The 14,637-nt window shown below is 39.6% G+C and overlaps 1 pseudogene; it reads left to right on the forward strand.

Annotated features, from left to right (window-relative positions):
* The first annotated feature begins 10,568 nt into the window (after nucleotides 1-10,568).
* Nucleotides 10,569-11,850, forward strand: LOC118018164 (annotated as a pseudogene).
* Nucleotides 11,851-14,637: the final 2,787 nt, after the last annotated feature.

The following is a 14,637-nucleotide window of genomic DNA, read 5'->3' on the forward strand; positions in this document are numbered from 1 at the left end:
CGGCTTTCAATCTCTCTCTCAAATAAATAAATAAATCTTTTTAAAAAAGCAGAAATTGGAACACGCAGAGAATGGGGGCATACTCCCAGTTTGTTTTTTCTTCATCTTTGCTACCAAGCAGACCCCAAAAGAAAGCATTTTCTTCTCCTCAGTATATTGACAAAAACTAGTTATTTCATTCCTTGTTACAGTAAAAAGAACTAATGGCTCTTCTGATATTCTAACCATCATCATTAACAGTTTTAAATTGCTACTAAGTGTTAGTCTTCTAAATACTTTATACACGTTAACTCATTTAAATTTTACATAACTATCACCATCTGCATTTAATAGGTTAGGAAACTGAGGCACAGAGAGCTTAAGTAACTCACTTGAATTAGTATTCTCCAGAAAACAGAACTAGGAGATAATATATGTCTACACACACACACACACACACACACACACACCAAAGCACCCTTCCATTTCTGTTTCTTTCTTTTTTTTTTTTTTAAAGATTTTATTTATTTATCTGAGACAGAGAGAATGAGAGAGAGAGAGAGCACATGAGAGGGGGGAGGGTCAGAGGGAGAAGCAGGCTCCTCGCCGAGCAGGGAGCCCGATGCGGGACTCGATCCAAGGACTCCAGGATCATGACCTGAGCCGAAGGCAGTCGCTTAACCAACTGAGCCACCCAGGCGCCCTCCATTTCTGTTTCTTAAAGCAAATGTTTATTGGGTCTTTCTCGGAGAGTCTAGAATCAGCTTGACTATGTGTACCTGCGTGTGTTGGGCATCTATTTGGATGCATATCGGGTAGGCCCCCTTAAATTTCACAAAAGGGACTGGCCCTCATTCCATTCATTTGGTTAATGAAGTCTGCAGCTTTATCATTCACACGTAATCCTTGTTTTTGCCAGGGAATATTAATTGTCTGCTGCTCAACTTTTCTCAAAATCTTTGTTAAAAAAGAAGTGACTGATATTCTTGGAGAAATGCATAAAAGATAATCCGTTTGGCATTTCCTTCAAGTTAGTTCCTTAAAATTGACCCCTAGATCGTCAGGCTGGGAGACTGGTAGGTAGACTCCATTACTGTGGCCTTGTAGAATTATTCTCAACAGCTTTGTGTCCTGGGCCTTGGGTGCGCCTCCAGGCATGCTACCAGAAGGAAGTCTTTGAAAGTCACTCTCTGGCATTACAGTGGGAGATTTTTATCTCAGGCCTCTGTGCCTTTTCAGAAACCCCTGATATGCTATTAATGATAAATGCTCTGAGTTTTGGAACTAATTATGTTTCTAATTTTGTTCTGGCCGGTTGCTAACATGTCTATAACTGAAGGTACAAGCTTATGCTCTGTGTTGGGTATCTTCTTCTTACCCCTTCTTCTGCACGTGGCTCTGGGCCCTGGAACCTGACCTGTATGGACTGTATCAAGGGGATTCTCTGCCCTCAGGCTTCCATTGGATTTGGGCCATGAGAAGTATCAGAACGAGATCTAAAGGCAAGGAGAGAATGAAACTAGGTGCTTATTCCCTGAGCTCTCTGTAGGTCAGGACACTGCAGGTTAGCTCCTTCCTTTTGTAGGTCCACAGCTCCTATCGGGCAGCCTGTCCCTGCAGAGTTCTGTCTCTGGGTACGGGTAACCACTCCCTCACCTTGCCCTTCAGGTCTAGAGTAGTAAAAAATTCCTGGTGAAGTTTTTTTGGTTATTTTCCCAGAGGCACTCCACGTACCCACTTTTTCCATTTCTTAAATCCTTCCAGCACTTTTACAAATAGTCCCTTTATTAAACTCTCCTTAATGGATTCAATCTGAATGTGCCATCGGATTCCTGCTGAGACCCTGACTGATAGACTCTAGCAACTGCTGGGCACCAACTAATCGCCTCTTATTTTTATTGTGCCCTATTTTATTTATGGATTTATCTTTTATTCCTTTGAGTGATAAACCCCTCTGTTCTATAAAGCACCTTAAAATATTCTTTAGCAAAGAGTCAAAGTGTAAATTAAAAAAATGCATATGCAAATAAATATGCTAGGTCCTCTGCTTTATGCTGGGATGAAAAGACAAGGCTTAGTCCTTGAGGAGATCACAGTCTGTGAGGAAGACATTCAAGGAAGCAAATAATTGCAACGCATTGTGATGAGTTATAAAGAAGATGTAGGCAAAGTCCTCTGCTTTGCTGATATGTTCCTTACTGAGCTCAGAGGAGGCAACGGAAACTGGTCAGAGGGACCAGAGGGCAAGAGGGCTGAGGTGCTCACAAAAGGTAGGGCTGTTAAAGTCCAGGGACTAGAATGGCGACAGGCACCGTGTGTGGAGGGCCAGTTGTTTATCTATCCGAAACATCCATGATCTTGCTTGGTGTGTTGGAGTTCCCACTCATGTCTTGTGGGATTGACTGTTTATTATTTTTGAAGTCTGTTAATTTTCAAGCCTTGATTTAGGAAAAAAAAAAAAAAAACTTGGAAAATGCAAAATACTTTGTTATTCTCCAGAGATTTATGTTTAACTCAAACGCGACTAATGAGCCTCAGAATATGTGTCTAATTCCTTCCCCCTTTCACGTACTACAAGGCTTACATAAATCACATACCCGCTTCATCAAAAGTGTTCTTAAAAAGTAAGATAGATTATGACTGGGAATATGAGCCGCAGGTAAGTCATGCCTAAGTAGCAGAATACATATATTTCGGTTTCAATAAGAGGTGAAAATTGTAACAGTGCTTTAAAAGGAAATTGTGATTTACTATCTGATCTTGGAATAAGCCTAAGAATGGTCCATCAAGAGCCTGCAGGCAGACACAATGTGTCCTGCTATGTGTACTAGACATGGCTATTTATTATCTGTCACATATGTTTTAAAAAAAAAGACTAAATGATCAAAATCTCTGAATTGTTTAATTTTGGATTAATCAGAAGATGAAACATGGGCTCTAGGTCTTTCATCAGCCTTCAAAATGAGTCCTGACCTAGTCTGCTAACTTAAAAATAAAACCGAATGCAAACCTTCCCTGCTGTGTGAAAAGGTTTGGCTAGCGGGCCTCCTGGACTTTTTTATCTGTTGGGTTTTTAATGAGGACCAAAGTCTGGGTTCTGGAACATTGTGAATTTTGATTACAGTGGGGTTCCAGCCTCGTTGGAATGGGGGAAATGTCAGAAACCTCGTGAGCTCACCAGCCAGCTTCTAGATGAAAGGCATGGGAGAAAGCGTCTCAAATGCTGCTCAACTCTTGGTTTTTATCCAAATCCAAACTCTAAACCCACAGAGGTTCAGTAAGCACAAAATCCCAGCCAATCATTGGCTTTGTAAAATGCCAATTCCTCTTTTAGCAAACAATTATAAGGCATAATTGCTAGTAGAGAAAATCAGTCGACCTTCATAGATTTTTAATTGCCCATTTTATTTTGCTTCCTCATAAGTATCAAGAAGGTGACATTGGATTTAGTGCAATACTGTGTTTCTGTTAAAATCTTGACATCTCGAAAGTGAGAAGGAGCCTTAATGGTCTCCCATGATCAAAGTGCCCCTTGACAGCTCTGATCTCCAGGAAAGCATGCTTCAAGAGTATACTGAGGCTAGAAAGTGCTCAGTTTCTTAGCTTTTCTCCAGAGACTTCTGCAGAGCATGCCAATTAGTGACTTGATGGGTGGTTTGGATGTATTGATAGACATCAAGACATAGGGATCATTCCAGGCAGTGATCACTGAGCCACTCAGCTAGAAGATACCTGTAATTAATTTTAACCCTTATCCAATTTAGAGTAAATAACCCTTGGTCAAAATAAACAACTAGATGATACTGTTGCGGTCATGTGTATTGATGCTGCTGTGATAGAGCAATGGATCTCAAACTCTTCAATTTTTCAACCTATGTGGTGAGACAAAAGTTCTATTGGCCAGTTTGGTTTTGTTTGCCCCTGACAAGGTGAGGAGACAGGGTATGTCATGGATGTGTGTGTGTGTGTATGTGTGTGTAGGGGGGGAAGGAAGTAAATAATCTGTTTTTTATTCGAGTATAGTCCACACCCAATGAATGTTACATTAGTTTCAGGTGTAAAACATAGTGATTGGACAAGTCTATACATTATGCTGTGCTCATTGCAAGGGTAGCTCCCATCGGTCACCATACAATGCTATTATAATATCATCGACTACATTCTCTATGCTGTGCCTTTCATCCCCATGACTTAGTCATCCCATAACTAGAAGCCTCGTACCTCCCACTCCCCTTCACCCATTATGACCATCTCTCTGCCACACACCCTCTCTGGCAGCTATCAGTTTGTTCTCTGTATTTATGGGTCTGTTTCTGCTTTTTTAAATGTTCTTTTTTTTTTTTTTTTAAGATTTTATTTATTTATTTGAGAATGAGAGAGAGCACATGAGAGGGGGGAGGGTCAGAGGGAGAAGCAGACTCCCTGCCGAGCAGGGAGCCCGATGCGGGACTCGATCCCGGGACTCCAGGATCATGACCTGAGCCGAAGGCAGTCCCCTAACCAACTGAGCCACCCAGGCGCCCTAAACGTTCTTTATTAGAAGATAAATGATACGGCATTAGAAGGGATAAACTGAGTTGATAGCTATTTTGTATTAAATATAAATTAGCCACTTATTGTTCCTTCATTTTTTGAATACTTATTGAACGTTGAAACCCTGTGCCAGGATTCTGTAATAAAGGTTAGCTCTTGTTCTTAATATAAACACCTTGACTGGTAAGCACAAAGTGCTAGGGGAGTTCCCACAAGGAGCATTGAACTAAGATCAGAGAAAGGGAGTATTCCCTATCTCCTTACATGTGGCTGGCTATATTCCATCATAGTCCTGGCTTAGCTACATAGGTTTTTGGGTTTTGGGGGTTTTTTTTAAGATTTTTTTTTTTTTTTTTTTACTTATTTGAGAGAGAGAGTGAGACAGCACAAACAGGGGGAGAAGGAGAGGGAGAAGCAGGCTCCCCATTGAGCAGAGAGCCCTAGGACCCCAGGATCACTACCAGAGCTGGAGGGAGATGCCCAACTGGACTCAGGCACCCAGCTGCATCGGTTTGATTATGACCCTGGAGTACCCAAATTCCCAGACAATGATTGAAAAAAGACAGCAAAACAGATTCAAAAATAGGAAGAAAGTCATGGAGTTATGTTTTCGTAATTCCCTTTACCCTGCTTTCTTTAAAGCACTGATGTTTACTTGGAGTAAAGTGCATTTTAAATAGGGATGAAGACACATTGTGAACTGTGACACACCTCGATTTCACCTCTAGCCTCTGAAACCTGAAATCTGCTATTTAGAAAAACACACAATTCTGTTACTATGAAACTTTGTTTTTCAAACTGACTTCTTTCCAGGGAGTCCACAAAGGCTTTGACGACTAAAGTTTTATGTTTAAATTTTCAAAATCATTTAAGAAATTAGTACAAATATATCCTGGTTTATTTGGATGGCTGGTTTTTTAACCTTACACTTGATTTGTGACCCGATTTGCAATTGCCTGTTGCAAGTTCTCGCCCAAAGATGCAGCATTTTACTTTCAGTGCTGTGTTGTTGTTGTTTTTAACTTAAGGCCTCAGGTTGACCACAGATGTATTTCAGTTCATCCATGATTTTCCCCACCCCCCACTTTTAAATGGTGGCTGTTTATTTCTTGGTTTAGAGAACGACTGCTGTAAAACATTTTGGAGTTGGTATAATGGAGTTTGAGATCTATGCAACTGAGTCCTGTGAGGATTGACCCAGAGGGCACATTTCAAGTCATAAGGTAACAAGAGAGGCGTATTTTCTATTTTCCTCAAATGAAGGGTGAAGGTGTGAAGATAGTTATTGAGCAATGAACGTCTGCCAGCCTTTACGCCAATAATTTTGCATACCTCACCTTGTTGAATCCCCAAACCTTATGAGACAGCTATTAACCCTATTTTGATGAGGAGGAGTTGAAGTTCAGAGAGTTTAAGTCTCTTGCACAATGTTACATTGTCAGGATTAAAATCCAGCCTCTTTTGACCTGAAGGGCAAGGTTGTTTGCGGTATGGAAGTGATAAATACAAAGGACGGGAAGGGGAGGGAGGGCAAATAGGTCTTTTAGACAAGCAAACATTAAGTTAGCTTTGCAATATTATCTAATTCTTTGTAACCTAAATAACACCTGTATTTCAAAGAACTGTACTTGTTCATTGCTATAGTCAGCAATGAAAACCTATACAGCTGACCTCTTAGATGCTTCCACTGTAGCTGAGAATGTTGTTACTTCACCATTTTATACATTGTTAATTCTTAAAGAGATACTGTGTTAAAAGGTCACTGAGACCTAGATGTTTTTTATGTTTCTGAGACATTTTAAACATTTCAAGGCTCAGCTGCATTTCAATATATTTGGCCTATTTTCCCGACATCTTAAAATTCTGCAAATGTTTAGATAATTAACTTTTGCCACGATAAGACTGCTACTGTTCCCTGGATAGCATTTATGAGATTTATTGTCATACAGTCTCCCAAACTTTAGGTTAATTTAATTTTGCTTGGGACTAAATAGAATACGTTTCTGAGAAAATGCTAAATGTGGATGTAATGCAGTATTCTTATTAATTATTATAATAAAATGAACAAAAAGAATATAACTTTATTACTTAACTGCAGAGCTCAGAGTGTTAGAATGAGGGTGACTTTGAGTACGACGAGAAGCCCTCCAGAACAGGAAACAAAACCTTTATCAGTAGTCTGTAGATGTCTGTGTATTTACTTTTGGCATGTCCAAAGCACTTGATGGTCTTATTTATTTGACAGCTTGTTTTGGATTTGGTCATATGACAACTATTCCCTGAGGTATGAGTTTTACCAATTAGGGATTTTGTGAGCAGAGGATTCCACAGAGAAGTGCAAACCTGTGTAGCCATCTTGGGTTCAGTGTTGGAGAAAAATACTCACTGCTAGGAGATACAGAAGGTGAAAACTAGCTTGCTGTGGAGAGGCAGAAGAAAGGAGAAAAATTGAAATGCTAAAGAAGATGAGACATTACTATAAAATTAGGAAAGAGATAATCAGAAGCTTCCACAAACTATTTGGGTCTTATTTGCTAAGTAATTGCTTATGTGTATAATTGTTCACCCACCCTAAACCCCCAAAGCAAATTAAGTGGGTGTTTTCACCTCACTTTCTACACATTATGCTTTGCTCTGATTTTACACATTCTTTGAATTGAATACCCTGGAAATGTGTCTAAATAAGTAATTCTAGGTTTTCACACAATAGTTTTGAAGTGAAAGAGATTTATGGCATGAAGTAAGAGAAACTGAAGAGAAATGTGTTGAATCCACATGTAAAGGGGGCATCAACATGAAGACTCTCGGGGAAAATTAAGGCGCTTGTGGGATTTTGACTGAAGGGTAATGTGGGAACATTCAGGAATTAACATTTATTGAGCATCTCTTCTAGGTGCCAGGCACCATACTGAGCAGTATGGACACAGGAGAAAACAGACTTGGACCCTGTTCTCCTATGAGTATATTAAGAAAGAGAGACAATGACCAAGTAATTACAAGGGTTTAGAGAGTTTAGAAGGAAAGTACAGGGTGCTAAGAAAATATATACAGATGGAACTTAGCCTCGTCTAGGAGTTCTGGGTAGTGTCACTAACAAAAGGATGAATGCTAATTAGTCAAAGCAGTGGAGTTGTGAGGAGGTAGAGGAGCGATGGAGTCGTGTGTCCAGGTGGGCATACCCTCACCTCCATGAAGGGGAAAGGTAATGAGAAACATAAAAACATACGTGCAAACTGAAAAGAGCTGTAAAGAACCAACAGACCCTTGACTGGAGGACCTATTTGGTAAAGGGGTCTGAGAAGACCTCTTTGAGGAAATGATAGTCCAGATGAAATCTGAAGAATGAGAAAAATCCAGCTACGGAAAGAGCAGGGAGCAAGGTAATTTAGGTGGAGAAGACAAGACGTGAAGACCTTGAGAGGGGACAGTCCTTGGTATATTTAGGGATCAGAAAGTAGGTCAGAGTCTCCGAGTATGGTGTGTTAGAAAGAGAGTAGCTTGAGATAGAATTAAAGAGGAAGGCAGGGGCCAGATTTAGCAGGATTGGTAGACTGTGTATAGTTTAGAGGGGGAGTGTTTGGGGAGTTGTTGACAGGTGGCTTTACAACCTGAATAGAGACCTCACAATAACTGAAAGATGAGGAAATGGAGGCTATGAAAAATTAAATAGGTTTCTAAATGTTTTTGCACACTGTAAACTACAGAGCCAGTTTTTGAACCTAAGCTTACTTAACCCCAAATCTCACACTAACTGGGAAGGTATGTGTGAGTGACTCACTTAGACTGATGATTGACAAGGAAGCGCCCTGAGAGAACCTCTTCAGAAAGAACTTTGGGATTTTTCAAAATCCCCACTCCCTAGAGAAAGGACCCCATAAATGGACATTCTTAGATTTTTTTGGAACTGACTGTACCCAGATCAAATGCTAAAGGAAGAACAAACTCTATAAAAAAATAAAAAAACTAAAAACCCTTCAAAAAGTCCATACACAGATGATCCATTTAAGGTCTCTCTATTTATTTAAATATGTGAAGGCAAAAAGGACATTTTTTTGGAATATGCAATGTTCTCATATTTTAGAAATGCAAATGAAATAGATTCTTCCCTCTTTCTTACTTCTTTGTAGTCCATTTGTCACTTGTTTCTTTTTCTATTTAAGCCGTGTGTCTTGGCTTTTGGAGTCCCCTAAAATTATGTTGTGTCCTTTATTGATGGTGACAGTCAAGTACATAGGAGCTGGCACCTGCTTCCCAGTTCCCCATCTCTATTGGCACAAAAGGGTGTCTTCCACTGGGCACCGTGGAATAGTGATCAGGCATGGAGTGGGGTCATGGCAATGAACAGCTCACAGAGGTCCACGTTTTATCCCTTACTCCAAGGTGGTTTCGGCAGTTTTCTCAGTTGCCTTCTTGAAGAATCATTCTGCTTAAGAAAATTACCACTGACCGTTTTCCAGAGTCTTTGAAGAAAGAAGAATGGATTAAATCATTCGATAGGAGTTCAAAGAGTTTGAACTAAAACCACAGCCTAATCATTGTGGTGAACACCGTCTGTTCACTGGTGATCTGGGCAAGTGAGGGAGTCCTGGAGACCTGACAGCTGGCTGGCAGATTTCTGAATGAGTGAGGAAATTTTCCAGTTCATCTGTGTAGAATTTAGTCCGACATTACAACATTAGGCTACCCATCTGCAGCCCGCAATTGGTACAGACAAGAGAATCACTATTACTTTGTGGAGACAAGCCACAAATCTGGAATGAGGCAGACTGGCATGCCTGTTTGGGGTTGGCAGGGCCGAGGTTTAGTCTATTGTTGCAGGCCTGCTTGCCAAAGGAGAGTGAGAGTCCGATTGCATTAGGCACTCGTCACACACAATGTCTTCGAATGGACAGACTGTGGGGAATGAACTGAGAAACTCTGACTTTATGAAGGCAGCTATTCACACTCGCTTGCTGTTTGAGCCCTTCTTAATGGGCTGGTGTCTTTTTCATTCCAAAGGCCATTCATTACTGGCGTTGGATGGCTCTGTTTGGATGCTGATATCAGTTTATGGGTTATTATATCCATTTGCAAATCATGACTCAAAAGAGGAAACTCTGGGATGCGAAACACTCCATATGCCCATAAATCACAAATTGAATCAAAGTTGGCATCGTGAAAGTGATTGTGTTGGGAGTTTGAAAGCCTCAGTCAGCCAACCTTTATTGAACCTCTGATATCGTAGGCTACAGTACTTAGGGGACTGCAAAGGAAATAAAGAATATGGAAGGGTATTTGTGCAGAAAGGAACTTGGAGGTCATACAGTCCAAATGCCCATCTCAAGTAGAAGGCTGGTTCTTTGCCATTGGGCTTGTTTTTTAAATGGGAGGATAACTTAAAAAAAAAAAAAAAAGGACCTGTGTGTTGGCTCAAATAGAGCAAATAGAATGTGGCCCTTCTTTTTTTTTTCTTTTTTTTTTGCATTTCAGCAAAGCTGATGGGTTGATTCTAAAATAGTTATACTATTAGTAATATTAGAGAAAACATAAAGTGGTTGCAATTTATTGAGCTCTTACCAAGTGTCAGTCACTTTACAAGCATTGTGTCATGAATCCTCACAAAACTCTGAGGTAAAAATTGGCATTAGTTTCCGTTAAAATATGCGAGGGTTTTGAAGTGCATCTAGATTTTGTGCCTTGCCCAAGATCAGAGAGGAGAGCAGTGGACAGAGCCAGCACTTAAACCAGGTGGAGAGCCTCCGCTTATCTCTACATGGGAGGGAAAAGTAGATGTAGAGGCATAACAAGGAGATAAATACCTTTTCCAGCATTTCTGAGTAGTGTAAGCTAAGACAATTCTTTTGACTCGGAGTCTCAATTTACCCATTTCAAGTGGCAAAAATAGTGGCCTCTAAACATACACAGTGGTTGGATGCACGTACAGAATAATGCCTGGGAACTTGTTTAAAAATTCAGAAGCATTTGTAACATGATCTTTCATTTAGGCAATACTCATACATGAGTTGAGTGCCTCCATTGTGGTCAGCACTTTGCTAGCGCAGTGTTAGAATAACGAGATGTGGTGGAGGCCACGGAGAACGAGATGTGGTGGAGGCCACGGAGAGGTGAGCACATGATTACATTGTGGTAATTGCCCTGACATCGAGAGCAGAAACCAGAACACTAGAGAGGTTGAAGATGACTTTATAGAGGAAGTCTTAGCGTTTTGGCAGATGGAGAAGTAGGCTTATGTCTGGCCAAGAAACCAACATAATGAGGAGAGATAAGAGTAACATAATATTAGCATAAAAGTGACACTGAAAGAAAAAATATATATTTAATGGAAGTAGAGTTAACAGACAGTGTTATATTAGTTTCAGGTATACCACATAGTGATTCAACCTAAATATATTTTTAAATAGGCTTTTTATTTTAGACTTACAGAAAACTTGTGAAAATAATAGAGAGAGCCTGCCTCACAAAGGTTGCCGTGAGAAGAGCTGCCTCCATATCTGCCCACCAGTGGATGGTCATGGGGACCTGCTCCAGCTTCCAGATCGAGAGGAGCAGGCAGACATGCATCACTGAGCCCAGTAACCTGAAGGTCACAACTCCTTCTGCGATAAGGGGCTGGTTCACTGCAAGACTGTGGGTGTGGAGCCCGGGGGGACAGAAGGCAAAGAAGGAGTGGTGATTGTAAGTGCAGATCCCTCCAGGAAACCTCCTACATGCAGACTACCATTAACAAGAATGCTCCGGCCACCCTCAGCAACATCAGACACATGATCCACAAGAACAGTTACAGCCCAGATCTGTGCGTGATTGCAGTTTGCAAAGCCAGTGCCATCCTGTGCGGCCAGAAGCCTGTGACGGTGAAGAGGAGGGAAGCCCGCCCCACCAAGAGCTCCAGAGCACCCGCCTCCCCCCACCCCGCCCACCTCCAAAGCAATAAAGATGTCAACCACCTAAAAAAAAAGTGCAGAGAGATTCCACATATACCCCATTCTCAAATTCCCCTATTATTCTATTAGTATGATAAAATTGTCACAATTAATGAAGCAATGTTGACACCTTATTAACTGAAGTCAATACTTGAGTCCAGTTTCCATAATTTTTACCTATGTCTTTTCTAGTCTGGGAACCAATCCAGGATACTACATTGCATTTAGTCATAATGCCTCCTTAGGTTCCTTCTGGCTGTGACAGTGTTTTTCGTTTTTGATGACCTTAAAAGTTTTGAGGCATACTTCTCAGGTAATTAGTAGAATGCCCCTTGTGTAGCATTGGTCTGTTTTCTTCAATAGATGTTTTGATGATATGTCTATCACTTTTGATGTTAACCTTTATCACTTGGCTTAGACAATGTTTGTCAGATTTCTCTACTGCTACTCTTTCCCCCCCTCTTTTCATCCTGTTTTGGATGTTTTTGGAAGAGAGTGGCCCTGCATAGCCCTAGTCAAAGAGTGGGGGAGTTATATTCCACCTCCTTGAGTGTAAAGTAGCTACATAAATAATTGGCAATTCTTCTGCATGATCAATTTGTTTATTGTTGCCATTTGTTTATTCAGTCATTTATAGATATCAGTACGGACCCATGGATATTTATTTTATACTTCATATTATAATCCAATAGTCCTAAATTATTCCAGCCTTGGCCATTGAGAGCTGCTTCAGTTGATTCCTCTGTCCCTTTGACTTACTCCTTTCATTATTATTTCCCCCCACCCTTTACTTTCTGGAACACTGAATGCTTCAGGTTCATCCTGTATTTTTTGTCTTTTTTATTCTGTCCTAGAATTTGCCATTTCTCCAAAGATTCCTGGCTCCTTGTATTGGAGAATGGTATTAGAAATCAAGATCTGGAGGCTAGGTGTACTTGTCTCTGCTACAGTCATTGCTTGCAGGCTTGATGGAGAAAGGAAATATGTATGTATAAACTAAACAGCATAGATGCATATTTAAAATATATATATGTAACTATATCAATACTGCGCTAAACATGAGTTCGTACTCACACGCCCAACTTCAGTGTCATACCATGAATCATTCTAGACTTCTTCTCTTGTGGATTCTTTGGGATTTTAGGCATAGTAATTATGTCAAATAATAGTTTCACTCCTTCCTTTCCAACATGTATAGCTTTTATATACTTTTCTTGTATATTGTACTAGCTAGGGCTTCCATTAGGTATTGATTGGGAATGATGAGAAGACATCTTTGACTTCTTCCTGATCTTAGGGAGGAAGCATTCAGCTTCTCTCCATTAAGAATGATGCAGAATGTAGGTTTTTGTTAGTTGTTCGTTGTCAAGTTGAGAAAGTTCTCTCTATTCCTGGTTTTCTGACAGTGGTTTTTTTTTTCTTTCTTTTTTTTAAATCATAAGTGTTAGACTTTGTCAAATGCTTTTTGGGTGTTGATTGATAATATCACATTTTTCTTTAGCCTGTTGCTATGATAGATGACATTAACTGATTTTTGAATGTTGAATCTTTCTTGCATACTTGGAATGAATTTCATTGGTTGTAGTGTTTAGTTCTTTTTAAACATTAGCAAATTGAATCCAGTAATATTTAATTGGGGATTTTGTGTCTATGTTTATGTGAATTATTCTCTACAGTTTTTGTTTTTTGTTTTTTTGGTAATGTTCTTATCTGATTTTGTTAATAGGGCAATGTTATCCTTATAGAAGGAGTTAGGAAGTCTTCCCTCTGCTTTTATTTTCTGAACCAGATTATGAAGAATGAGTATTATTTCTTCCTTAAATGTTTTGTAGAATTCACCAGTAAAACTATTTGGGCTTGGTACTTTCCTTTTTGGGAAGTTTATTAATTATTGAGACAATTTCTTTACTAGATAGGGTTTTTTCAAGTTATTTATTTCTACACACATGAGTTTTAGTAGTTTGTATCTTTCAAGAAATTGGTCCATTTCACCTAAGTTATCCCATGTGTGGGCATGAGGTTGTTCATAATATTCCTTTTATTATCCTTTTATGTCCTTGAGATCAAGAGTAATGAAAACTCTTTTCTTTCTGATATTGTTAATTCGTGTCCTTTTTTCCTTTGTCATCATTTAAAAAAACAGCTTTTCTATATTGTTTGCCTGTTTTATTTATTTTAAAATTTTTTTAAGATTTATTTATTTGAGAGAGAGAGCATGAGAGAGGAACAGAGGGAGAAGCAGACTCCCTGCTGAGCAGGGAGCCCAACATGGGACTCGATCCTGAGGACTCCAGGATCACGACCTAAGCTGAAAGCAGCCGCTTAACTGACTGAGCCACCCAGGTGCCCTGTTTGCCTGTTTTAAATTTCATTGAATTCTGCTCTAATTTGTTGTTGTTGTTGTTGTTGTTGTTAAAGATTTTATTTATTTGACAGAGAGAGAGAGACAGCAAGAGAAGGAACACAAGCAGTGGGGCCGCAGGCAGAGGGAGAAGCAGGCTTCCCACTGAGCAGGAAGCCTGATGCAGGGCTTGATCCCAGGACCCTGGGATCATGACCTGAGCTGAAGGCAGACACTGAATGACTGAGCCACCCAGGTACCTCTCTGCTCTAATTTTTATTATTTTGTTTCTGCTTGCTTTATGCTTAAATTACTCTGGTTTCTTAAAAAGGAAGATTATATTATTGATTTTGTACCTTTATTCTATTCTAATATGTGTATTCAATGTTATAAATTTCTTTTTAAGTGCTGCTTTTGCTACATCCCACATATTTTGATAATATGTATTTTTCTTTTCATCTAGTTCAGATATTTAAAAATTTCTCTCAAGACTTCTTTGACCCATGTAATATCTAGAAGTCTGTTGTTTAATTTCCAAATATTTGGGGATTTTTCCTGCTATCTTTCTGTTGTTAATTTCTAGTTTAATTCCATTGTGGTCTGAGATTATATTTTGTATGGTTTCTATGCATTTTTGTTGAGTGTTTTATGGCCCAGAATGGGGTCTGCATTTACAGATATGAGCTGGAGAAGAATGTGTATTCTGTTGTTGGATGGAATATTCTCTGAATGTCAATTAGAGCAAGTCAAATGATAGTGATGTTAAGGTCAACTGTATGCTTACTGATAGTCTGCCTGCTTGATCTGTCTACTACTGACAAAAGCATTTGAAGTCTCTGACTATAATAGTGGATTTATCTATTT

This window comes from Mirounga leonina, unplaced genomic scaffold, assembly GCF_011800145.1.
Source record: "Mirounga leonina isolate KUSES-001 unplaced genomic scaffold, KU_Mleo_1.0 Mir_170, whole genome shotgun sequence".
In the NCBI taxonomy this organism is placed as follows: Eukaryota; Metazoa; Chordata; class Mammalia; order Carnivora; family Phocidae; genus Mirounga; species Mirounga leonina.